At 39.6% G+C, this 27,678-nt stretch overlaps 1 protein-coding gene and 1 long non-coding RNA gene across 29 annotated transcripts in view; one reads left to right on the forward strand and one right to left on the reverse strand.

The window, feature by feature from the left end:
* SLC38A9 (solute carrier family 38 member 9) overlaps positions 1 to 11,390 on the reverse strand; it is a 118,625-nt gene extending 107,235 nt beyond the window's left edge. For 12 of the 28 annotated variants that reach the window (XM_085002250.1, XM_085002255.1, XM_021077047.2 and 9 more), the window contains exon 1: positions 11,295 to 11,390. The gene's annotated coding sequence lies outside the window, so the exon portion shown is untranslated. Of the gene's footprint in view, positions 1 to 11,024 lie in introns of all 28 variants that reach the window. The other 16 variants (XM_085002251.1, XM_005672453.4, XM_085002231.1 and 13 more) reach the window with 2 other exon arrangements.
* A 1,808-nt stretch (positions 11,391 to 13,198) lies between these two features.
* LOC102165748 (uncharacterized) lies at positions 13,199 to 27,172 on the forward strand. The gene is made up of 3 exons (XR_002339783.2): positions 13,199 to 13,326; positions 24,424 to 24,482; positions 27,047 to 27,172. It is a non-coding gene; the product is annotated as an uncharacterized LOC102165748 (long non-coding RNA).
* The last annotated feature ends 506 nt before the right edge of the window (positions 27,173 to 27,678 follow it).

Raw genomic sequence — 27,678 nt, forward strand, 5'->3', positions numbered from 1 at the left:
AAGGATCTTGCGTTGCAGACAGCTGTGGTGTATTGTAGGTGGCAGACGTGGCTCAGATCGTGTGTTGTGGTGGCTGTGGTGTAGGCCGGCACTACAGCTCTGATTTGACCCTGAGTCTGGGAACTTCCCCGCCACAGGTATGGCCCTAAAGAGACCAAAAAAAAAAAAAAAAAAAAAAAAAAAAAAAAAAGTGTGTGTGTATAATTGACTCCCTCCAAAAAAAGGTAAGAAAGAAAAAGAAAACATTAAAGAGGTAGGACAAATAGAAAGCATAAATTATTCAAGTTCCTTCCATTCTTTCTTAAACCTACGCTAATCAGGCTATCTTCCTAATCCATCACTACACAAAACCTGTTCTTATTAGATCACCAATGATCTCCACATTGGTAAACTCAATTTCTCAGTTTTTAACTTGCCTGCCCTATCAGAAATATTTGCCACAAGGAAGCATTCTCTTCCTTAATAAACTAGATTCAGTAGGACTCCAAGTTTTCCTCTATATTTCTCTGGCCCCTCCTCCTTTTCTGTCTTCTTTGCTTACTGTCTGCTCCTTTTCTCCAGACTTCTTAAAATTGTAGAGTCTCAAGTTTCAGTCTTGGTACTCTTTTTTATTTACCCTAAATTTTTAGGTAATATTATCCAATCTTACAGATTTATTTATTTATTTGTCTTTTTGTCTTTTCTAGGGCCATACCCACAGCATATGGAGGTTCCCAGGTTAGGGGTCCAATTGCAGCTGTAGCTGCTGGCCTACACCAGAGCCACAGCAATACCAGACCCGAGCCACATCTGCGACTTACACACCACAGCAACGCTGGATCCTTTACCCACTGAGCGAGGCCAGGGATCGAACCTGCAACCTCATGGTTCCTAGTCGGATTTGTTTCCGCTGTGCCACAACGGGAACCCCCTTGATCAGCATTTCAAAGGCTCTCATTAACTTAGTTATACTGAAAACAAATAAATGTTAAGGGAAAATGTTAAAGTACTACCTTAAAAAGTACCTTTTTAAGAAAAGCAAAACCAAAATACAATTGCTCCTTCAATAATGCCGGGGAGTGGGTCAAGAGTGTCTACCCTTTGCACAGTTGAAAACTGGTATATAACTTTACAGTTGGCCCTTATATCTGCAATTTTGCCTCTGTAGGTTCAACCAACTGTGGATGGTGTAGTACTGTAGTACATATTTATTGAAAAAAATCCATGTATAAGTAGAACTGTGCAGTTCAAACATGTGTTATTCAAAGACAACTGTATTACCATTTCCAGTCAAAAAGTGCTTTATTTCTCTACCTTATAAAGAGTATGAACAGAAAAATTATTATCTATTTTAAGATGAGACAACTAAAATACTGAGTAATGGCATATTCTGAACAATATATTCATTCAACAAATTCTCAATGAGTGTCTACAATGTAGTGAGGCACTGAGAAAAATAGAGGGGAAAAAATCTTAAAAACTCGTGGCACCTATCCTCAAAAAAACTAAAAAATGTAATTTATGACACACCAAAGTCAGGTAACTTCTCCTAAATCACTTAAATAATAAAACCTAGTAGGACGCTAATAACCAATTCCAATTTGCTGTTCATCTTTTCACTTTAGCTTAAATTTATACCAACTGCTAGTTCTGTCTCCTAAATTAGCTTTGTTATAGATCAGTGCAAGATTATTCTTTTAAGTTAAAATGTTTAGTTGACTGCTTGAAACACAGACCCAACATAGTATGATGCATTGTATATATTCAAATATGGAGCATCAGAAATGGTCTTGAATATAAAATGGACACTATTAATAATGGTTATCAAAATTTCATTAAGATGAAAGGAAATGAGATAAAGTTGAATAATTTCATCAAAATAGTTGATACACAAAAACAGAAGCTCAATTTTTTAATTCCTTTTTCAGTGTAATAAACCTGATTAATAATTTAGTTGACTTCTTTGATCTTAAATTTTAAAACTAAAGGCAAGATTAAGATTACTTTGACCTCCTAATTTATGAAACTAGGACCGACAGTCCTATTAAATGTTTTTAGTTTAAAATAGTTAATTTCACTAAGTAACTTGACATTCTACATAAAATACCAATGAAAAATACATTTTAGGAGTTCCCATCATGGTTCAGTGGGTTAAGAGACATTATCTCTGTGAGGCCAAGGGATGCATGTTTGATCCCTTGGCCTCACTCAGTTGGTTAAGGATCCAATGTTGCCACAAGCTGTGGCACAGGCCACAGATGTGGCTTGGATCTGGTGTTCCCCTGGCTGTGGCATAGGCCTCAGCTGCAGTTCTGATTTGACCCCTAGCCTCGGAACTTCCATACGTTGCAGTTGTGGCCTGCAAAAAAAAAAAAAAAAAAAAAAAATTTAATTAAGGTAGACTTCTAAGATCAGCAAAAGTCAAGAATGCTCACTTTGGCCACTTTTACCCAACACAGTATTAGAATTCCTAGCAAAAACATTCAGACAAGAAAAAGAAATTAAAAGAATCCATACTGGGAAGGAAGAACTAAAACTGTTAACACTCTGCAGATGACATGACACTATACATAGAAATATCCTAAAACACCACTAGAAACCTCCTAGAGCTCATCAATGAATTCAGTATAGCTGCACAATACAAAATTAATGTATAGAAACCTGCTGCATTTCTATGTATTAACAATGAATTACCAGAAAGGGAAATCAGGAAAACAATTCTGTTTACCATTGCATCAAAAAGAATAAAATACTGAGGAATAAACCTACCTAATGAGGTAAAAAAACACCTGTAGTCAGAAAACTGTAAGACACTGATGAAAGAAACTGATGACACAAACAGATGGAAAGATATACTGTGTTTGTATATTGGAAGAATTAATGACCATACTACCCAAGGCAATCTACAGATTCAATGTAATCCCTACTAAAATACCAGGGGCATTTTTCAGAAAATTATAACAAATGATTTTAAAATTTGTGTGGAAACACAAAAGACCCTGAATAGCCAAAACAATCTTGACAAAGAAAACAGAGCTGGAGGAATCATGCTCCTTGACTTCAGATTATATCACAAAGTTACAGTAACCTAAACAGTATGGTACTGGTACAAAAAACAGACACACAGATCAATGGAATGGAATAGAGAGTCCAGAAATAAACCCACACATTTATGGTCAATTAATTTATGACAAAGGAGGCAAGAATACACAATGCAGAAAAGACTGTCTCTTCAATAAGAGGTTCTGGAAAAACTGGACAGCTACAAAAATAAACTCAAAGTGGAAAAAAAAAAAAAAAACTCAAAATGGATTAAAGACCTAAATGTAAGACCAGAAACCATAAAACTCCTAGAGGAAAATATAGGCAGAACACTCTTTTACATAAATCACAGCAATACTTTTTCGGATCTGTATGCTAAAGCAAAGCAAGTGAAAGCAAAAATAAACAAATAGAACTTCATTAGACTTAAACGATTTTGCACAGCACAAAGAAAACCACTGATGAACAAAAAGCAACCTACTGAATGGGAGCAAATATTTGCCAATGATATGACCAATAAGGGGTTAATATATAAAATGTATAAACAAATTATTGAACCCAACAACAACAAAAAAACAAGCAACCAGACAACCAGATTAAAAAATGGGCAGAAGACCTGAATAGATACTTTATAAAGAAGACATACAGATGGTCAACAGGCATGTGAAAAGATGCTCAACATTGTTAATCATCGGGGAAATGCAAATTAAAACCACAATGAGATATCACCTCACACCTATCAGAATGGCAATCATTAAGGCTACAATTAACAAATGTCAGCAAGGATGTGGAAAAAAGGGAACTTCCATACACTGTTGGTAGGAATGTAAATTGGTGCAACCACTGTGGAAAACAGTATGGTGGTTTCTCAAAAAACTAAAAATAGAACTACCATATGACTCAGCAATTCCATTCCTTATTATACATCTGAAAAAAAAAAGAAAACACTATTAAAATGATACAGGCATCCCAATGTTCAGAGCAGTATTATTTACACGTGCTAAGACATGGAAGCAACCTAAGTATCCATCAACAGTTGAATGGATAAAGAATATGTGGTATGTATACAATAGATAGTTACTCAGCCATAAAAATGAATGGAATTTTGCCATCTGCAATAACATGGAAGGACTTGGAGGGTATTATGTAAATGAAATAAATCAGAGAAAGACAAACACTGTGCACTATCATTTATATGTGGAATCTAAAAATTTAAAACAAATCAGTGAATATAACAAAAAGGAAACAGATTTACAGATATATATAAATAACAAACTAGTGGTTACCAGTGGAGAGCAAGAAGGGGGAAGGAATAAGATATGAACAGGGGATTAAGAGGTATAAACTATTATGCACAAAATAAATAAGCTATGGAGTTCCCTGGTAGTCTTATGGTTAAGGATCTGGCATTGTCACTACTGTGTCTTGGGTCACTGCTGTGGTAGGTGAACTGGCCCAGGAACTTCCACATGCAGCAGGTGTAGCCAAAAAATAAATAAATAAAATAATATAGCCAATATTTACAAATAACTTCAAATAGAGTATAAACTTTAAACAATTGTGAATCGCTATGTTGTATACCTGTAACTTACATAATATTGTATATCAACTATATCTCAATTAGAAAAAAAGTAAAATAAAAAAATGCAAAAATAAGGTGGACAAAGCATTGGAATTAAAAGCTTAGAAAATAAACATACAGTAAAGAAGTTATTAGCTTTATAGAGTTTTTAAAACATTCTCTCAATTTGAAAATTATATATTTTAGAAACTGAAAAGATAACTGTCAGGAAGCAAGTATTTCATCAAAAAAGAACAACATAAAGAATTTGGGGTAAATTTATTCAAGAAAATCTAGGAGTTCCCGTCGTGGCGCAGTGGTTAACGAATCCGACTAGGAACCATGAGGTCTCGGGTTCGGTCCCTGCCCTTGCTCAGTGGGTTAACGATCCGGCGTTGCCGTGAGCTGTGGTGTAGGTTGCAGACACGGCTCGGATCCCGCGTTGCTGTGGCTCTGGCGTAGGCCGGTGGCTACAGCTCCGATTCAACCCCTAGCCTGGGAACCTCCATATGCCGCGGAAGCGGCCCAAGAGATAGCAACAACAACAACAAAAAGACAAAAGACAAAAAAAAAAAAAAAAAGAAAATCTAGTGGATTCCTACTGTGGCTCAGTGGTAACAAATCTGGACTAGACTCCATGATGATGAGTGTTCGGTCCTTGGCCTTGCTCAGTGCGTTAAGGATCCGGCATTGCCACAGGTTGTGGTGTAGGTTGCACATGCAGCTCCCATCTGGGATTGCTGTGGCTGTGGTGTAGGCTGGCATCTGCCTACATTCAACCCCTAGCTTAGGAACTTCCATATGCCGAGGCTGCAGCCATAAAAAGAAAAAAAAATCTAAAGTACATAAAATAAATCCATAAATTGATATGTATAAGTATTTAGAACTATTCCAAGCACTACTAAAGTTTATATAGGAGCCTGCTATTATTATTTTTGACCTTAATAAAACTAAGCTTAATGAAACTGTTATACTGTGGGAAGAAAAAGCCATCAACAAAACTGCTAATAAATCCTAAGAGAAGTTCCCGGACCAGGGATAGAGAAAATTTTTAAAATTGTATTACAGTAGGGATGCTCTACTGCTCCTAAATCTCCAAAAACTGATGAGACCATTTTCAGGAGGTATTCATTTGTTTGAATTACACACAACAATTTGGGATATGGCCTATTCTGATTCTATTAAGTAAAATGTGGTGGTTGACAGCTTGTATAAGACTGCTTGGATCTGTACCCTGGATTTACTGTGTTAACTTTGGGGATCTTATTTAAATTCTCTGAGACTCACTGATTTGGGGGATAATAAAATACTAATCTTATTGGGTTTGAGATTTAAATAAGATAATGCACATAATAATGTGCCTGGGCCACAGCGAATGCTCAATAAACATAGCTATCATTTTATTTGTGAATTTGGCTCTTTAAAAGGAACTAGCAAAATTATATCTGGGCTTAATTTAGTGACCTGAATAAAATCAGCTGACATATCTACATGTTTTTAGCATAAAGTGAGTAAACTCAGTAAGATAAGAAAAAAAGTGGAGTACCATAGAATTATTGAACTGTTACAAATAGAATAGACCTAAAAAAAAAGAATTCATTTTGAAGAAGATTGGGTGTCACTTTAAGGAAAAACTCAGAGAAAAAGACAAGTTAATAGATAGGTAGTAGGAGATGGGACTAACATTTACTTATTGAATGCCTACTACCAGCCTAATGTTTTACATGTGGTTTAATCGTAATGAATCTATAGTGTCTGGGAAATAGGTATTATCTTCAAATTTCAAAAAAAGAAGCTGAAGCTCTGAAGTAACTTGTCCTAAATTACTCAGCTAATAAAGCCACAACTGGGAATGAAACCATATCACTTTGATTTCAAATGCTGTCTACTACAGTGGGTAGTCTACTTTAAAAAAAGAGGTAGGCTATTTGGAAGACAAAAGAAGCATTTGAAAACAGTCTTGTTCAGATTTGCAAACAAAAAATCAATAATACCTAGAGTGCCAATAGCCTTAAACTCTTTATTTTAGGACTAGAAAAAGTGAAAAGGTGTGCCCAGATATCGGGACTACAAATTTAACATATGTTTTTCTTTAAGGAAACTAGCTCAGATGAATTTGTTTCTCTTGATAAAAATTTCTTCTTCTCAAGGCTAGGTATTTGTTTAACCAGCAATAATCCTTCCAGCCTCAGTGAGACAGACAGAGGGAAGGTCAATAGCCAAATTAGAGTAGGAAAAAAGATACCTGCCTAAGGAGATGAATACTTTCACTGAATACTGAATGTTAGGAAACCAGAAAAGAGGAAAAGCTAGAAAGGAGTTTGTTTGTTTTAATGGCTGCACCTGCAGTATATGGAAGTTTCCAGGTCAGGGACCGAATTTGAGCCACAGCTGTGACCTAGCTGTGACAGCATGGGATCCTTTAACTCACTGCACTGGGGCCAGGGATCAAACCCACGCCTCTGCAGCAACACGAACCGCTGTAGTCAGATTCATAACACAATGCACCACGGCAGGATCTCCTAGAAAGGATCTTGGGTTTCAGTCAGCCGTAACAAAAAGTGATAATCAAGGTTGGGGAAAATATGAAGGACATTAAATAATTGATATATAAAAAGTTCCAGTTTAATCACATACATGTATTTGTTGAGAGAAATTCTGAAAACTTGTTGTATTGTCAAATTAGCTTTTTATTCCATACAAGCAGAAAACTGACATTTCAATGATTTAAAATAAATTGCAAATGAGCTAAAGTTTCCAATGCCTTTCAATTAAAGATGTAATAATAAAGTAAATATGAAGAACTTTAAAGATATTGGTAATGATGAGACGCCTCAGTTAGTCAGACTGAACTTCAAATTCCTTAAGAATGCTGTTCTAAAGGAAATTTAGTACCTTTTTGAAAGTCTTGACGAGAACTCTAAGATATTCTGAAGTTGTTTTTTTGTTGTTGTTTTTGTGTTTTTGGTTGCACCTGCAGCATATGGAAGTGCCCAGGCTAGGGTTAAATGGAAGCTGCAGCTGCTGGCCTACACCACAGCCACAGCAACATCTTGGATCTGATGCTATAGTCACAGCAATGCCAGATTCGAGCTGTATCTGCAACCTACACCACAGCTCACAAAAATACAGGATCCTTAACTCACTAAGCAAAGCCAGGGATCGATCTGAATCCTCATGAATGCTAGTCGGGTTCATAACCCACTGAGCCACAATGGAAATTCCCAAGATCTCCTAAAATTTAATGAATTAGGTTGAGAGGTGCTGGAATTTCATAGCAAATATTACAAAGATGGTAACAAACAATAGTGCTATCAATGATTAATTAAAATGTTAAAATTTCCATAGCATTAATTTGCTGTAGACATAACACTAACATAGGGAGCTAAATATGCAAGATGATATAAATAGGTATATTTACTTCTAATATCTCAGTTAATCCTCTGACCTTCAAAACAAAGTCCCAGATGCAAGACTATTAATGTCAAAGATAAGTTATTTAATAATGAGTCCCTAAGCATTTATTTTAAAATTGATTTTAGTATGGGGTCTCAATGCAAAAACAGCTCATTGATTTGCTTGCTGGTACCTGTGCTGAAGCACTTATCTCCATAAAAAGAACATAGAGGACAAAGAAAGGGAAGTTCCTGTTGTGGCTCAGTGGTAATGAGCCTGACTAGTATCCATGAAGATGGGGTTTGATCCCTGGCCTTACCCAGTGGGTTAAGGATCAGGTGTTGCCCTGAGCTGTGGTGTAGGTCACAGACATGGCTCAGATACCACATTGTTGTGGTTGTGGCTCTGTGGCCAGCAGCTGTAACTGCCGATTCGACTCCTAGCCAAGGAACTTCCATATGCCACAGCTGCAGCCCTAACATGAAAAAAAGAAAAAAGGATGCTCCTACATGTTAAAAGGTATTGAGATAGGAGGAAAACAGGCCCTTGGGCTGCAAATGGCTGGAATTTGTGAGGCTGAGTAAATTGGGCCTTGTTTCTCTTTGGCATTTCAAGGAAAAAAAGTTAATGGCCAGGAGCTAAGCTCTGCTGGATTAAAAAAAAATAAGATGACCACATCAATCATAAGGCTATGGAGACCTCCCTAACTGCACATGCACAGAAAGGAGTCAAAAATGGAGGGGACAGCAGGCCATAATAAGTTTTGCTAACTTTCCCATAAGCCCTTGTGCTGGAATCCATCTTGGCTCAAAGACGAATGTGCATATCAGAGAGGGTCCTGGGTCCAGTCATGTTTGAGAACTAAAATAAGATAATCAGCCAAAGGAGAACAAAGATCTTGAAGCAATGACCCTATATAAGAGATTTAAATCACCCCTTTAACACCCTTTCCACTAGTGGGGCATCCACACGCCTCTCTGAGTATGTTGTTCTGCTTTCAAACCACTTCCCTGTGTGCTCTCCTACATGTGCTGCGCTTATAATAAACTTTGAGCCTTTTTTTTTTTTTTTTTTTTTTTACCTTTTTTGCCTCCTTGAAACATCCTTGCTTTCAACAGGGGGCAAAAATCAGAGCAATTCTGCTTTTAGCCTCTAGCCTCTAGCCGGCTTAGTGGTTAGGATTCTTAGTTTTCACCTAGGCTGCCCAAGCCCAGTTGTTGAGTATCTATGCCAAGATGCTAGCAACAATCTGCAATAGGAGGCGCTATCTTTTGCCCAAAGAAGTGGATTGTGGACCCACCATACAAGTATTTATGTGCAACAATTACTATTAACTCATACTTCTGTATATAGTAGCCTTTTAGATACTATATTTACATTCAGTTTACCAGGCCAGGGACTGGTTTTGTTTTGTTTTTTTTGTTTGTTTTTTTGTTTTTTTTTCTGTAAACGGCCAGACAGTAAATATCATATGATCTATGCAACTACTTTGCCTTGCAGCACAAAAAACAATACCTAAATGAGTGAACATGGTTGTGTTCCAGTAAAACTACACAAAGAGTTAAATACATTTGGCAGTAGGTCAGATTTGGTCATAGTTTACCCACCTCTGTAGTATGCTAGTATTAAAGCAAATGGAACCATCATCATTACAAAGGCAACCTGCAACCTGGTGAAAGCAGTTATGTATGTTCTGTATGTTCTTCTATATAAATCTATAACTTCTATAAAGTCCAGTAACAAATTTATCTAAACCTCTTTCTTATGAATTGCTCCATGGTTAATAGGAGCTACAATGCTGATATTCTGATGCTACAGTTAGAACATCCTCCCAATCTGATCAATACATCCTTCAAAAGGTGTTAAATTTGACAGTGCTGGAGGACAATGTAGTTTAATAGAGAAATCACCAGTCAAAAAAACAATGCAATGGCACTAACGGAGCTCTCCTCCCACATTAGGAACACTAAATGCTCTCAAGTTATGTTTTAGGCAGTAAGAAAGAATACTGGCAAAGGACTGAAATTTGTGTGCTATAAAATGCATGCCTGGTAGAAATTTTTAGCCTCTAAATGATTTTTTTTAAAATTTATGCTCCTATTGCCTTTTTAAAAAAAACTCTGTAAATTACTGTTTTAATTTGTAATTTGGGTATTCCCATTCTTCTAAGCTATTTACTTCTTATTGTAAATATTCAAGGTATTACAAAAATCACAATAAACAGCATATTGTTTTTACGTATGTAATAGATATGCAGCATTTAAAATTGAGAGAAGAAATCTAAGGTAACTGTTCTCACAGCTTCAGCGGGCAAATGGGAAACGGAAGATGAATTTTATTTGCTTCCAGGCAAATGAACTATAAGTGACATCTTAGTATGCTACCAGCCTTTCATCTTAATATGAAGCTTGTAGTTTGTGAGGCAAGCAGATTTTTGTTCAAGTTAAGACAAGAGTTTTTAACAAAAGTTAAAAACCTTTCCCTTGAGGGGCTGCCTGTTATCCTGCATAGGACAGCAGTAAAAGATAACAGGAAGGGGAACAGGTTAGAGTTTGCTAATCTACTGATCTGAGCAATAGATTATGGCATTGCTTGAGAATCATGAAAATTAGGTTTTAGTCAAGTTGGCCATTAACTGGTTGTCTGCTGGTGAGCAAGCCAGGTTCTTCAACTCGGTGGACCTCAGTTTCCTCACCTGGAAAGTGAGAGAATGCACTAGACTAGCTGCTCTCAAAGGCCCCTTTCAGCTCTGTTCTTCTAAGACAGGAAGATGTCAAGCCAGCAGCTACGAGGGCACTGGCTCTCACAATCGAGCCAAAGAAAAGCATGACAAAGACTTACTTGGCCCTCACCATCTGTAGTCCTAGCTCAAGGCACCAAGGGCTTTTCCCTGCATTCCCTTTTCCGGCCCTCTCCTACTCGGGACAGAGAAGGGTCTCCCCACTCCTCCCAATTCTCCTCCTCCCTCCTTCTCTCATCCGGGTGTTCACCTCCTGTAACCCTGTCTTTTCCCAAAGGCTCCAGCAGACTCCGATTCCCACAGTACCTCCAGTTCTCTCAGCCCCCGACCGAGGCCCTGACTTGGTCGCACCCGAGCCCTGTAGGAGCTTGCGCCGCCCCTCCGGAACCATCTCCTCCGGCCCGGGCTTTGGCCTCACAGCTCCCGCAACCGGCCACTGTACCGACGCGTTTCACCAAAGAACTTCCCCAGGTGACAGCCGGCTCCGCCGCAAGCTCAGCTGTTCCCGCTGCTTCCCCTCTGTTCCCTCCGCTCCCTCCCGCAAGGTGAGTTGGCAAGACCCGAAAGGTGCTCTACCTGTGCAGGCCAAGCCATTAATCTCACAGAAAGCGGTAAGAAGGCTGACACCCCTTACCCACTCGTCTAACTTGAGGCAGCCAGGCTTCCCGTTCCCTGAACAGGAAAAGACAACGGCCTAAATCGCGGGGGCCGGCGGGGGATGGAGTTCTAATCCAGCCGCCGCAATCAAACCTCCCGCCGCCAGGGACTACAACTCCCAGGAGGCTCTACGACAGCTAACACGCCTCCCGCCTCAGAGCCCAGCCCTCCGGCTTCGGGAGGCGGGGCTGCCTAGGCGGGCAAACCATGACTGATCTGCAATCTCATGTTTGCACCAGAGGAGGTTGCTGGCCCAAGGCACTTCAGACGTCTGGGAGGGTGCACAGCCTGCAGTTCTTACAGCCCCAGAGGCCCCATAAGAAAGGGCTGACGTGACATTTCTGTCTAGGGTTGACCTCTTATTATCTCTCTTCTCAGGCTTTTCTGTGCTCTGTTCTTTCGTCACATGCTTGAACCCTGCGGACACCAAGGAAGGCTGGCTTGAAAAAAAAATTGTTGGGTTGGCACTTTCCCTCCCTTGTCTAGACGCTTACGTTTTTTTATTTTTGACGTGTTGGCATATTAGTCACTAAGCTAAAAGAGGGACTTATTGGAGGATTTTAGCACCCTCTCCCCATCCCTAATAATTTCTCCCAAAGCCACCCCAAGTAAAAATACAGTATGAATAAAATTAGCGTGCTTGTTATAAAAAGTCTGCTCAAGGTAAGTCTTCTGAAAAACATATGGCAATACCTAAGGTCTTACAAAGGAAGACGATGGCTTTTTTTTTTTTAACAATCAGGAAAAATCGAACAATGCACTGTCATGTGTTAAGAATCTAAAATTAAAGAGCCCAAATTTTAAAAATGGCTAATATTGAGTGCCAAGCATTTTACTTACAATATCTCTTTAAGTCTTTACCATCATTCTAGAAGTGTATATTGTCTCTATTTTACAGTTTTCAGGAAACAGTCCTAGAGCATTTAAATGAGTTACCCAAGGCTGAACAACTATCCAGTGGCAGATGATCTGGAATTCAAATTGAGGTCTTACTCCAAACTTGTGCTCTTAAACACTGCCTCTGTTATTGAGGGTTTGGCAAGGCCTATGATGCGAAGAATATTGCCTTTAAAGCAGATAAATGTTACTTTGCTAATGGTGTCCTTATTAAAAAATTTTGCAACTGCTCTTTAGCCTGTTTTCAAATCAACAGTACATTCTTTTGATAGCTCCAGTGACAACAAAATTTTTTTTATTTCTCTGCTTTTCAGGCTGAGCAAATATTTTTAGGCAAGGCTGAGAAACGCAAAAGTTAGTGGTATGGAATCATATCAGCAAGAATGGCTGAATAAGGAACTTGAAAACTATCCCTCCATAAAAGCAACAAATAAGCTGGCGAAACCATCAGAATCAACTTTTTTGGTACTCCGGAAACTAATTAATTAAAAAAAAAGTAACAACACTTAAGAAAAAACTGCCGAATTTTGGCAAGAGAGTTCTATGATCATCTCAAGCTTGGCAGAGACCTTGAAGACAGCAGCAAATATCCCTGGTGTAGGTTGCTGGTACCAGAGGGAGCAATATGGATCTTATTCTAAAGGAGTTGTAATTATGTGTTTTGACCTATCTTGTGGTTGCCTGATGGTTTGGTTCTAGGGCTTACCTTTGTTTCACCTACTTTCAAGCCTCCCCAGGGCTGAGGCAGCTTCTGAGACAGTGATTGCCAGAAGGATTTAAAGCAAATGTATTAGCCACTGCCGTCAGGGAAGGGATAACAGTTGGTGCAAGTAATAAACAGACCAAAAAGCCTAGGAAGGAAGGGGCTGGGGAAGCAGATACTTGAGGAGTGAGTGTTTTCAGAAGCTTCCTCTTATTCTGGGGAATCTGGACACAAGCTCAGAAAAGACCTGAGAAAACCCCAAACTCTCACTTCTGGCTGACCTTCAGACTCTGTGCAAGCAGGAAGTGAAGGCTAATGCAGAATTGTAAAGTATTTTGCTAAGCCTTGAAGGTAACATACAGCTAATTGGCAAAGAGTGGGAGAGGGGTTTTTTTTGGGGGGGGAGGAGGGCATTTTGGCTGTTTATTATTTGCTTCTAGGCATTTAATAAGGACATCTCTGTTAAATTACTAGCTGACTACTAAGCTAATGGAACAGAGTGGTTACACAACAAAACATACAGACTTTATAGAATTAGTAGACTGGTAGTTGAGTCTGTTTCTGTCACAATTTCCTCGGTCCCTGTTTCACCATAACAAAGCTTTGGAACGGCAGACATTTTACAAATTTATTAAAGTGAAAGTACATTTTCAGAGAGGGAGAGAGGACTCACGTGTGCATGGTTTTAAAAAAGGAAGGCGTGACTCACTCTGCAATGGTCTTTATACCCCACAGTGCAACCTGAGTGGAGACCCAATTTGATCTTCAGATTGGTCTTGGGCAGGATACCTTACTTGCTTGGGGAACAGGTTATAGGTGGCCAGGTGAGGAATGGGCGACATTTCTAGCAGGGAGTGAGAAGCCTAGGCTGGTCAAGGTGGGGGAAGGGGCATAACAATGAGACATGGCGAGAGGCTTTGGGGTTTAATCTCCTTCAGGGGACTTGAAGCCTGTAACATGTCTAGAAGCTTGATCGTATTTAAACTTTATTTTTTTTTTTTAAATGGCTGTACCCATGGCATATGGGACTTCCCCAGCCAGGGATTAAATCCAAGCCTTAGCTTCAGCAATGACAAATTCTTTAACCCACTGTGCTGGGCCAGTTGTTGAACCTGCACCTCCACAGTGACCCGAGCCACTGCAGTTGGATTCTTAACCTGCTGCACCACAGTGCGAACTCCTAAACTTGATTTTTAATTAATTTTTAAAAATTTATTTATTTTTTTGGCCATGCCCAAGGCATGCAAAATTTCCTTGTCATGGATCAAACCCATGCCATAGCAATGACAATGCTGAATCCTTAACTCGTTGAGTCACCAGGGAACTCCTAAACTTGATTTTTAAAATCAAGCCATTTGGAGTTCCCATCGTGGCGCAGTGGTTAACAAATCCAACTAGGAACCATGAAGTTGCGGGTTCGGTCCCTGCCCTTGCTCAGTGGGTTAACGATCCGGCGTTGCCGTGAGCTGTGGTGTAGGTTGCAGACACAGCTCGGATCCCGCGTTGCTGTGGCTCTGGCGTAGGCCAGTGGCTACAGCTCCGATTCAACCTCCAGCCTGGGAACCTCCATATGCTGCGGGAGCAGCCCAAGAAATAGCAAAAGGACAATAAATAAATAAATAAATAAATAAATAAATAAAAAGATAAAAAAAAAAAAAAGAAAATCAAGCCATTATAGATGGGTTTCATACTTATCACATCAGGAAGCACATTTCTGGAATTCTTTCATTTGTGATATTAAGGCTATTCAGTGGTCTCAAATACTGTCTCTTAAAAAGTTCCCTTTCAGCTTTTCACCAGTTGTTGATGGTCAATAGCCATTGATGGTGATCTGCTAGATCAGAGGTTCATGTCACCTTTAGTGTCTGAGTAAATTTTTTCAGTGTCCTTAGTTTCTGTTTACTAAGTAGTTAGGGCCAAACAAATTAATGCCCTAATACCCTGTTTATGTCCTCACAACTTAGTAGCCATTAATTAATTAATTAATTAAAAATTTTTAATTATAGTTTATTTATAATGTTCTGTCAATTTCCTGCTGCACAGATAAGTGACCCTGCCATACATCCATATACATTCTTTTTTTCACATTATCCTCCATTATGTTCCATCACAAGTGATCAAATATATTTCCCTGCACTATACAGCAGAATCTCATTGCTTATCCATTCAAAATGCAATAGTTTGCATCTACTATTAACCCCAAACTCCCAGTCCTTCCCATTCCCTCCCCCTCCTCCTCCTTCTTGGCAACCACAAATCTGTTTTCCATATACACGAGTTTGTTTCTTTTTTTGTAGATAGGTTCATTTGCACCGAATACTAGATTCCTATAAGTGATGTCATGTGGTATTTGTCTTTCTCCTTCTGACTTACTTCACTTAGTATGAGAATCTCTAGTTCCATTGCTGCAAATGACATTATTTTGTTATACTTTATGGCTGAATAGTATTCCAGTGTGTATATACACCACATCTTCTTAATCCATTCATCTGTGGTTGGATGTTAATGTTGTTTCCATGTCTTGGCTGTTGTGAATAATGCTGCGATGAACATGGGGTGAATGTATCTTTTTCAATGAAAGCTTTGTCTGGATATAGAACCAGGAGTGGAATCACTGTATCATATGGTAGCTCTATATTTAGTTTTCTGAGGTACTATTTTTATTTTTATTTTTTGTCTTTTTAGGACCGCATTTCTGGCATATGAAGTTCCCCGGCTAGAGGTTGAATAAGAGCTGCAGCTGCCAGCTTATGCCACAGCCACAGCAACGCTTGATCCTTAACCCACTGAGCAGGGCCAGGGATCGAACCCCGTCCTTATGGATGGTAGTCGGGTTTGTTGCCCCTGAGCCACAGTGGGAACTCAGTGGCCATTTACATATATACAGATATAAACTGAAAGAAAATTATTTTATTTCATTCTTAAATAACCGCAATTGCTTAATTGTACACACCTATTGGGCACTGCATAATTTCTCAAACCTTGAAATCAGATAGGATATTGCTGTCTTCATTTCCTGTTCCACATTGGATTTTGCACAGCATTTGACTGAGATCATAGCAGCTGCTGAAAACTCGATTTTACAAAGAGATGATGTTGGTCAAAAGAATTAACTTGATCTAATATTAAAAATATGAAGGACCTCAAGCTGGTTCACTGCAGCATCTGACAGATATTGTGTTTTCCCCAAAATTCAAAATATTCAGAGATGTGATGGTGAGTTCCCTGTGGTGATCACATAGTTTAGGGATTGCAGGTCACTCACAGTTATTTTCTTGGTCTATAGCAAGAATTGACAAACATTTTGTATAAAGGACCTAGTAGTAAATATTTTAGGCTTTGTGGCCATGTGGTCTTTGTCAATTACTACCCAATTTTGCTTTTATGGCTCGAATGCAACCAACATAGGCAATATGTAAATCAATGAAGTTACTCTATTCTAATGTATTTTTAGAAACAAGTTTAAGGATGGATTTGTTTCCAGAACTATAGTTTCCTGATCCCTAGCCTAGAGAATACAGAATGAAGATTTTCATTTATAAGCTGAAGTTCCTCTAAGGAGAGGACTTTCCCTTTTCCTTTGGATCTGAGCTCACTGTCTTTGAAGCTCTCTAGGCTTTATTTGGGATTTATTTAAAGGTTTCATCTTTCTGGTTAAGGAGTTGCTGTGAACACTTTTTTGGCACTTTGGTATGATCTTGAGATCCTAATGTTTCAACTGAAGTTGGATGAAAGTGACTTCAGCTCAATTTCTTTGGGGAGGAGCTCCTTCAAATAAAATTCTGGTTTAGCCTCTAGCTCATTCCTTTGGAAGAGCTGTCTTCTGGAGACTGGCAAAAGGAAGTATGGAAGGGGGTTGGGGGGGAATGAAAGAATGGAAGAAAGAATAGAAAGAAAGAAAGAAAATAAAAGAAGAGAAGAGAAGAGAAAAGAAAAGAAAAGAAAAGGAAGAAAGGAAGAAAGAGCCTTTGTCCAGGCTCTTCAGGAGGCTTAAGATGGGCTGGGTTGGGCTTGCAAACTCTTTGAATTGAATGCTTATGCTGTATCCTCTTTAAACTGTTTGAAAATTGTTTTAGAGGAAAGACATCTGGGAAATGGGATCTCAGTTATACAAGTATTTTGAGGGCACCCACTGGACAGGGACTCTGGCCAATTTTATGTTTAAAATCTAGGTCCTAGGGAGTTTCCATCGTGGCACATTGGAAATGAATCCGACTAGTAACCATGAGGTTGTGGGTTTGATCCCTAGCCTTGCTCAGTGGGTTAAGGATCTGGTATTGCCGTGAGCTGTGGTGTAGGTTGTAGATGCAGCTTGGATCTGGTTTTGCTGTGGCTGTGGTGTAGGCTGGCAGCTGGGGCTCTGATTCGACCCCTATCCTGGGAACCTCCATATGCCATGGGTGCAGCCCTAAAAAAGCAAAAAAAAAAAAAAAAAAAAAAAAAATCAAAATCCAGGTCCTTCCTCTCATGCTCTTCTCACTACAGACCAGGTCAAAGGCTATTTAGAATATCAGTGGCCATGATGGGGAGCTTTTGGAATCCCTAAACTTAATTTCCTTAAAACAGAATTAGACTTATAATAGCTCAAAAATTTCCAGAACTGAGTGGAATGCTTATTTAGATTGCTATTTTGAGGCTTTCCAAAATTATCAGGAGTCTAAAATTGCCTTGGCAAAATAAGACTTTAAGATTAACTGAGGCAAACAAAAGATTAAAGAAAGCTAAAATATCTCCTGAAGCCTCAGGCTCTTCTTTGGCTTCTTTTGTCTCAGGTTTTGCCTCCTGCTCAATCTTGTCTCTCTCCCTCTGCAGTATCTTCCTCCTCCCCTTCTACAACACCTCTGCTTCCACTATACCACCATCCCCATAGTAATTCTCCCACCAAACGTTTCCTTTTCTCTGAAACTCTCTCCACCCCTTTTTTCTATGAACTTGTCAGAGCCTGTGGCTTTAAAATTAAGTGTTCTGAGGATCCAGAGGCTAAGACTTAACTTCTTATACTCTCTGGACTAAAGCTGAATTGTGAACCATAGCCAATTATTTTCCCGAAGTAACTGAGGATGTTTAGAGATTTGCTGAGAAATTTAATATAGTCAAACATATTGACCTGGTTTCTCTGACTTGTATCAGCTAGTTGATATGGTTGTTGGCAAGGGCCAGGCCCAGCATTGGATGAAAATTGCTAATTGGGAAAGTCCTGAAAGAGCTCTAGAATTATAACTGAGAAATCAGCCCGCTAACTTATTATATGATCAGGCCTGGGCAATTGCTAAGTGACTTCATCAAGGAATTCCTAGGGCCTTTCCACAGAATGCTGGAGGAAAGAGTGTGGAGAAAAGGGAACCCTCCTACACTGTTGGTGGGAATGCAAATTAGTGCAGCAACTAATGGAGAACAGTATGGAGGAGAACAGACTTGCACACAAAATTCCGATAAATCTGCTCATGAATATTATAATCAACTTTAGAGTGTTTTTAAATTAAATTCTGGTCTTCCTTCAAATGTTGAATCCATCCAAATAGTTATTATTATTATTTTTGCTCCTAACTTATCCTTCCCTTATTACCTTTCCCCTTTGGTAACTATAAGTTTGTTTTCTATGTAAGTCTGTTTCTATTTTGTAAATAAGTTCATTTGTGTCATATTTTAGATGCCATATATATTATATCATATGATATATCATGACATTGTATTTCTATTTCTGACTTCACTTAGTATGATAATCTCTAGGTCCATCCACATTGCTACAAATAGCATTATTTTATTCTTCTTTATGGCTGAGTAGTATTCCATTGTGTATATATACCATATCTTCTTTATCCATTCATATGTTGATGGAAATTTAGGTTGTTTCCATGTCTTGGCTATTGTAAATAGTGCTGCTATGGACACTGGGGTGCATGTATCTTTTCAAATTATAGTTTTCTCTAGGTATACGCCTAGGAATGGGATTGCTGGTTCACATGGTAACTGTCTTTTTATTTTTTTGACTTTTGTCTTTTTTTAGGGCCACACCTATGGCATATGGAGGTTCCCAGGCTAGGGGTCTAATTGGAGCTGTTGCTGCCAGCCTACACCAGAGCCACAGCAATGCCAGATCCAAGCTGCGTCTGCCACATATACCACAGCTCATGGCAATGCCAGATCCTTAACCCACTGAGAAAGGCCAGAGAGCAAACCATGAACAAGCCCATGGTTCCTAGTTGGATTCATTTCCAGTGCACCACAATGGGAACTCCTGTCTTTTTAGTTTTTAAAGGAACCTCCATACTGTTCTCCATTAGTGGCTGCACTAATTTGCATTCCCACCAACAGTGTAGGAGGGTTCCCTTTTCTCCACACTCTTTCCTCCAGCATTTATTATTTGTAGACTTTTAACGAAGGCCATTATGACGGGTGTCAGTGATACCTCATTGTAGTTTTGATTTGCATTTCTCTAATAATTAGCAGTGTTGAACATCTTTTCATATACCTGTTGGCCATCCATATGTCTTCTTTGGAGAAAGTTCTATTTAGGGTCTTCTGTCCATTTTTCTTTATTCTTCTCCTTCTTATTCTTCTTCCTTTTTTTTTTTTTTTTTTTTTTTTTTTGTCTTTTTAGGACCACACTGGCAGCATGTGGAGTTTCCCTGGCTAGAGGTCAAATGGGAGCTGTAGCTGCTGGCCTACGCCACAGCCACAGCAACGCGGGGTTGGAGCTGTGTCTTCAACTTACACCACAGCTCATGGCAGTGCTGGATCCTCAACCCACTGAGTAAGGCCAAGGATCAAACTCATCCTCATGGATACTAGTTGGGTTCGTTAACTGCAGAGCCATGACAGGAACTCCGTTTTTTTTTTTCTTTTTATAGTCACAGATGCAGCATATAGAAATTTCTAGGCTAGAAGTTGAATTGGAGCTGCAGCTGAGGCTTATGCCACAGCCAAGGTAACACCAGATCTGAGCCACATCTGTAGCCTACACCACAGCTTGCAGCAATGCCAGATCCTTAACACTCTGAGCCACAACAGGAACTCCCCTGTCCATTTTTCAATTGGGTTTTTCTTGTTGTTATTATTGAGTTGTATGAGCTGTTTGTAAATTTTGTAAATTGAGCCCTTGTCAACTGCACATTTTTCAAATATCTTTTCCCTGTCCACAGCTTGTCTTTTGATTTCACTTATGGTTTCCTTTGCTGTGCAAAAGGTTATAAGTTTGATTAGGTCCCACTTGTTCATTGCCTTGGGAGACTGACCTAAGAAAACATTGCTATGATTCATGTCAGAGAATGTTTTGCCCCTGTTCTCTTCTAGGAGTTCTATAGTGTCTTTAATCCATTGAAGCTATTTTGAATTTATTTTTGTGTACTGGTGTGAGAAAGTGTTCTAACTTCATTGATTTATATGCAGCTATCTAATTTGCCCAACCCACTTGCTAAAGAGACTCTTTTTTCTCCGTTGTATATTCTGGCCTCCTTTGTTGAAGATTAATTGACTGTAGGTATGTGGGTTTATATCTGGGCTCTCTATTCTATTCCATTGATCCATATGCATGTTTTAGTGCCAATACCATGCTATTTTGATCACTGTGGCTTCAGTACTGTCTGAAGTCTGGGAGGGTTATGCCTCCAGCTTTGTTCTTTTTCCTCAAGATTGCTTCAGCAATTCGGGGTCTCTTATGGTTCTAACCACCCAAGTAATTGTTTTTGTTTTTGTTTTGTTTGTTTTTGTCTTTTTAGGGTCGCACCTGTGGCATATGGAAGTTCCCATGCCAGGGGTCGAATTGGAGCTATGGCCACCAACCTACACCACAGCCACAGCAACACTAGATCTGAGTCACAGCTGCAACCTACACCACAGCTCATGGCAACACCAGATCCTTAACCCACTGAGCAAGGCCAGGGATTGAATCTGAGTCCTTATGGATACTAGTCAGATTCGCTTCTGCTGAGCCATGATGGGAACTCCTCCTCCAAGTAGTTTTTAAATCTTATGTTTATTAACAGGCTAAACTGGGATCTTTTCCTTCTAGTAAAAAGGACCAGGATGGAATGAAAAACTATGTTAACTCCATATTTAGTAAATCTGGCAAACCTATTCTCTCATACTCTAGAGGTCACCTTGAAGGAATACTGCCAAAATTGTTAATCTTTAACTCCAGAAAATGAAGGCCCCTACATGAAATCAAAACCTGCCTAGTTCCTAGATTGTTACAAAATTAAGCACTTCAACCTTCTAACTAGCCTTTCAACATCTTACCAATTCTCAGTGACAGGGCTCCAATGAACTATAGGTGCTCTTCTCAATCCTCTTTCTTAATCAGCTTGGAGGAACATTTCTCCAGACTGGGGGAAAATCTCTTCCAATCCTCATTGACTCTGGAGCCACACTCTCAGTGTTTAACTCCACTAGTGTAAAACAGCCCCTGCCTCAAACTGTTTGTACTAAAACAGTTCAAATTGTAGGGATCTCTAACCAGCCTCAAGAGGTTCCTGTCTCAAAGCCTATTCCCTTTTGTGTAGGACTTTTGAGAGATATTCGCCCTTTTCTCCTTGACTCTTCTGCCTCTGTCCATTTACTAGGCTAAGACTTCTAAAGAAGTATCATTCTAGTATTTCTTTCTCCCAAAAGGAGAAAATCTAGAAATTGACAGTAGCCATCAAAGCAATCCAACAGACAAATTAACTAACACTTTGATATCTTTTATTCCATCTCTGACCATACTATAGCAGATTCTGGAAACACTAATCATTTGTCCCTGTTGAATCAACTACCACTTTCCTTATTGGCAACATCTCTAAATGATGTTGGCAAAATTCATAGCATACCTCCTACCAAAATTAAAATAGGCCCTTCAAAACCTCTTCCCAGGATTAGTCCATCAATACCTTGTAAGTAAAGAAGTGCTTCAAGGCATAAAGCCCATAATAGAAGACTACAAGGCTCAAGCGCTCATTATTCCTTGTACTAGCCTACCATTCCCATTTTACTGGTGAGAAAACCTAAGGGCCAAGTGGACATTTTCCCATGACCTCCCAGCAATTAACAACATTGTTATCTCTTGTAATCCTAATCATCATAAGAGCTTTCTAGGTGCTAAATTCTTCACTGTAAATGATTTATGTAGGACATTCTTTAGTATTCCCGTTGATATAGCTAGCCAATACCTTTTTGCTTTCACTTGGGAAGAAAGGCATTTCACCTGAACCGTAATTTCTTTTTTTACAAATGACTTTTATTTTTTCTACTATAGCTGGTTTACAGTGTTCTGTCAGTTTTCTACTGTACAGCAAAATGACCCAGTCACACATATATATATATATACATTCTTTTTTTTTTTTGCACATTATACTCCATCATGCTCCATCACAAGTAACTAGATGTAGTTCCCAGTGCTATACAGCAGGATCTCATTGCTTATCCATTCCAAATGCAATAGTTTGCATCTATTAACTCCAGACTCCCAGCTATCCCACTCCCTTCCCCTCCCCCTTGGCTACCACAAGTCTTAAACAGTAGTTTCTTTGGTTTATACTGAGTGCTTATTTCTCAGGCAAATCCTAAAGGCTGATCTGGATGACAAGTTCCCCAGAGATTCTACTTTGTTGCAGTATGGGGCTATGGGAATGGTTTGCTTCTTTGCTCTCCTTCTCAAGCCTGCTTACAGGAAGATGGAATCCAAAGGCCAAACTTTCAGCTTTATAGGGACATAAGCTCATCAAAGAAAAATTGCATTCCCCCACCCCCCAAAGTCAATATTTAAGGCATCAGATATCGGAACAAGGTCTGCACTTAGATTCAGATAGACTTCATGATGTCTGAGTTTCCCAAAACCCAAAACTAAGGGCCAACTCTGAGGTTTTCTTGGGCTAGTTTGTGATTGCTGAAATTGGATACTACATTTCTCTCTTATGGTGAAACCTCTATATGTTTTACTCGACAATGCTGCCAAAACTCGGCCTCTGTCAACAAGTGTCAAAGTAGAAATACAGAGACAGAGTTTCAGGTAAAGGAGAAAAAATGGCTTTTATTGCTTTGCCAGGCAAAGGAGCCCACAGCAGGCTAATGCCTTTAAGACTGTGCCCTCTTTGGGGGAAGAATTGCAGGAAGTTTATAGTCTAAAAGGAGAAAAACAGGGTTTCAGGTAAGAATCAGGATTGGGGTAGAGATGCATTCTTCTTTTGTTGGGTTAATCTTAGTCATTGAAGCCGACCTTAGCAGATCTTGGCATGATCCTGGAATCATGGATCATGATGCAAAGGGAGGGGATGAAAAGACAAGGGAGGAATAGTCAAGCAACAACAGAACGGCCTTGGGGCAGGATCCTGGTTCCCCCCCAGGATATCAGAACAAGGTCTACACTTAGATTCAATCACCTAAGAATCAGGATTGGGGCAGACATGCATTCTTCTTTCATTGGGTTAATCTTAGTCATTGAAGCTGAACTTAGCAGATCTTGGCATGATCCTGGTAGTGGTCTTCTGTGTTATTGCCTAGAATAAATGTACTTATTCTAAAGCAGCATATTGATCAGAGATTAGAAGCAGCTGGGAAAGTTTCTGCAAAACATCATGTGCTAATAATCCTTAACCCACAGGCAATTGTGCTCAGGGTACCTACACTTTAGTTTACAGGTGATTGTGTTTAGGGTGCAATCAGAGGGAGAAGCACAAGGAAGAGCTCCAAGCTTTTCAATATTAAAGTATTCATAACAGAATCATAAGGAATATAACTTTTCTCCTAGGTGTATAAGATGCTTACATCATTATGTGTATCCCTTGGGGGGAACAAGGATCCTGCCCCAAGGCCGTACTGTTGCTTGACTATTCCTCCCTTGTCTTTGCATCCCCTCCCTTTCCCAAACAGCAACTGTCTGAACCTGCCTCTTGGAACTCAGGGAAGGCCATGGAGGCTGAAGGAGGCCCATTTCCTCAAAACAAGAAATGGGCGACACAGAAAGCCACAGGACCCTGCTCAGTCACAACAATAACAATCTGACCTAAATTTGTGGGAAGAACAGGATGAAATGGCCCCAAGGTCTTAGAGAGGATTTTGATGAACCTGCCCTTGATATTTCCAATAATCAGATTCCTTTTTTCCTTTTTGTAGATGAAAAGGAAGTGAATGCCCTTGAAGTACTCACCCCAAACACAGATCCACCATTAACCCATAGGGTATTATAACCAGCAAATGGACCTTGTGACTTGAGGAAAACCCCCTTTCCTCAGAGCCATTATGGCCACTGACTTTTTGGTTAAGACTATGGAGAAAGTTGTTGTGGGATCCAGTTTAACCATTTTTTTTTTTTTTTAATCTCATGCAGCAGAAGCTCTCCTTAATTTTCACCACACTCAACATTCCTCAGCCAGCTGCCTCAACTCCTATGAAGTCCTTTGGTTAACTGCCCCTCATGTAAAACTTATAATAACTTTAACCTGGCTATTTTTCTTCCCCCCATCACCGATAAAGGGCCTCATGACTGCTTAATGCTGATGGACCACCTCCTGACTCTGCTTAATGATCTACAGGTAATTCCATTGGGTAATATTGCTTTCTCATGGTTCACTGGTGATTCTTATTTGAAAGCTGGCAATGGCAAATGTTATATGCTATCTTTTTGATGTTATTGGAGGCAGCATCTTTATCCATGGCTACTTGGGCTCAAATAGGCTGGAATTATATGCTCTTATGTGGCTTAGCCAAGGACAAAACGACCAATATTTATACCGATAATAGATATGTTTTCAGAGTAGTTCATGATTTTGGAATATGGCAGGACCAACATGGCTTCATTCTTTTTTTTTTTTTTGTCTTTTTGCTATTTCTTGGGCCGCTCCCGCGGCATATGGAGGTTCCCAGGCTAGGGGTCGAATCGGAGCTGCAGCCGCCGGCCTATGCCAGAGCCACAGCAACGCGGGATCCGAGCCGCGTCTGCAACCTACACCACAGCTCACGGCAACGCCGGATCGTTAACCCACTGAGCAAGGGCAGGGACCGAACCCGCAACCTCATGGTTCCTAGTCGGATTCGTTAACCACTGCGCCACGACGGGAACTCCTTTTTTTTTTTTTTTTTTATGGCTTCATTCTTCCAGTAGAAATAAAATTTATTTTAATTAATTAATTATTTTGATTTTTGGGCCGCACACATGACATATGGAAGTTCTCAGGCTAGGGGTTGAATTGGACTGCAGTTGTCAGCCTATGCCACAGCCATGGCAATGCTGGATCCGAGCTGTGTCTGTGACCCACACCACAGCTCACAGTAATGCCGGATCCTTAACCTACTGAGTGGGGCCAGGGATCAAACCCGAGTCCTCATGGATACTAGTCAGGTTTATTACCACTGAGCCATGATGGAAACTCCCAGAAATAAAATTTTAAATGTTGGTTTGATTTTTTTTTTTTTTTGGCTGCACCCATGGCATATGGAATTTCCTGGACCAGAGATAGAATCCAAGCCACAGCTGTGGCAACACAAGATTCTTAACCCACTGCACTGGGTTGGGGATTGAACCCATGCCACCACAGAGACAATGTTGGATACTTAACCTGCTGTGCCACTCTAGGAGCTCCCTGGTTTGATTTTTCAAAGAAATAGCTCTGTTTTGTACCAACTAACAATCCAGTCCTACTGGATACTCTAAAATTCCCACTCTTCACCACTGTACATGCATTAAACCATTGGTATACTGACAAAATGATAGCCTTCATGAGGCCCTCCAAATACACCAGCTTTTATCCTTCTAAATCTCTTATCCAATCCTTGTGGAATTCATAAACTCTTAGTGTATACCCAATGATCTTGGATCCTGCTTCTTTTAACCCACAGCTGATCAAAGGAAATGTTACTCTAATACTGCAAAGGCCTAATTTCTTCTATTAAAAATAACCATGTTTTGGTAGATCAGCCTTTTCACAGTGCAGTCTTGGGGGTTAAAAGACCTTAAGCATCACAAATTACAACCTGGAGATTTTATCTATTGGAAAATATACATCCAGAAGAACTCTCTTTAACCTTACTGAAAAGGCCTCTATCAAGTACTGCTCCAGCCAACCCTTATGTGGCCAAGACTCCAAGGAACAGACTCTTGAATTCATGAGACACACGTAAAGAAAGCACCAAACCCTAACTGAAACTTCACAACAGCTGGTGACCTGAAAGAAAAGATTTTCCAGAAATGAAGCAGACAACAACTGATGAGATAGCTTTCCCAAAATATCTGGATCAGGCCTGTTAGAAGTTTGTTGCCAAACCTTTGATGATGGCATAACACTTCAGAAGATCTCCGATGTCTATAATTTTAATAACAGAAGTTTAGATAAAAAGTGCCTGAGAGTCCTCCCTCCTACCACTCCTTGTTACTCAAATGTGATCTTAGTAGTTTTCCAGTCTGTGTACTTTCCCTCTGATGTGAGACATTATACCCAGGAATGGTCCTTTTTGACAGTGGACAAAAAGCAGTCAAAACTAGAGATCCTGACACTTGATCAGCAATTCTTTCAGAGAAAAATTCTCATCAGAAAAGGGGAAAATGTAAAAAATTAATAAACAGAAACCTTAATTAAATTGAGTTGAGATACCAGAAGGGGGAGCTCTCACACCCTGTGATGATAGAACCCAATAGGAAGAAGACTGGTTTCAAGGACTCAGCCAATGAAAAGCTATGAGCTTGGAGTTCTAGTTGTGGCTCAGCTGAAATTGAACCTGACTAGTATCCATGAGGTTGCGGGCTTGATCTTTGGCCTCACTCAGTGGCTCAAAAATCCTGCGTTGCTGTGGCTGTGGTGTAGGCCTACAGCTGCAGCTACAATTTGATCTCTAGTCTGGGAACCTCCATATGTTTTGGGTGTGCCACAAAAAAAAAAAAAAAAAAAAAAGCCAGGAACTCTTTTTAGTCATGGTCTGTATGTTTTCTGAACATAGAGAGTGGAAGCCTTCAGATAAAGACAAATTATTCTTCTGTGGCTCAAGTCTTTTTGGAAAAGATTATCTCTACCTGGGGAACTCTAGAAATATGAGGACCCTATCTACTGGCCAGGTGCTTTGATAAGTCCTTTTCCTCTTTATAACTTTCTCCTTCTTTTGCCAGGCACTTGCATGTGGTTCGGCTTGGTTGCAGACTCCAAATTGCAGTTCTCTGCTGATTCTCAATAAATCCATCTTTGCTGGAGAAATATTTGACAGTCTTATTTGTTTCGGATCAACAAGAGTCCATGTGCTAGTATGTCCACTGCTAATGGATTTATCATTGTTCTAAGCTTTTTCAGTGGGCAAAGTAAGGAAATCTCTTTTTTTGTAAATGCAATACGACATTAGTAAATCACATTGATATTTCCAATTCAAATTTAGGAGTATAGGGTTATTTCTTAACCTTTGATTTTCTATTTCAATCTCTCTTCTCTCACTAAAAATTGTACTTATTAAACAATATTAACTAAAATACCAGTTTATTGCTAGCAATATTATTACAGAATTAGTTTATTTTTTGCAGTTCCTTTTGCCTTATGATATGTCCCACTAGGGACATGTGGTCAAATTACTGTATTTCTTTTTCTTTTTGAAGCCACACCTGTAGCATATGGAAGTTCCTGGGCTAGAGGCTGAATTGGAGCTGAGGCTGCAGCTGCAGGACTACACCACTGCTATAGCAACACTGGATCAGAGCAGCATCTATGACCTATGCCATAGCGTGCAGCAATGTTGGGCCCTTAACCCACTGAG

Source organism: Sus scrofa, chromosome 16, assembly GCF_054392235.1.
Source record: "Sus scrofa isolate SSC_HxYL_T2T_F1_AM1 chromosome 16, Sscrofa_HxYL_maternal_Yorkshire_Landrace_v2.0, whole genome shotgun sequence".
Classification (NCBI taxonomy): Eukaryota; Metazoa; Chordata; class Mammalia; order Artiodactyla; family Suidae; genus Sus; species Sus scrofa.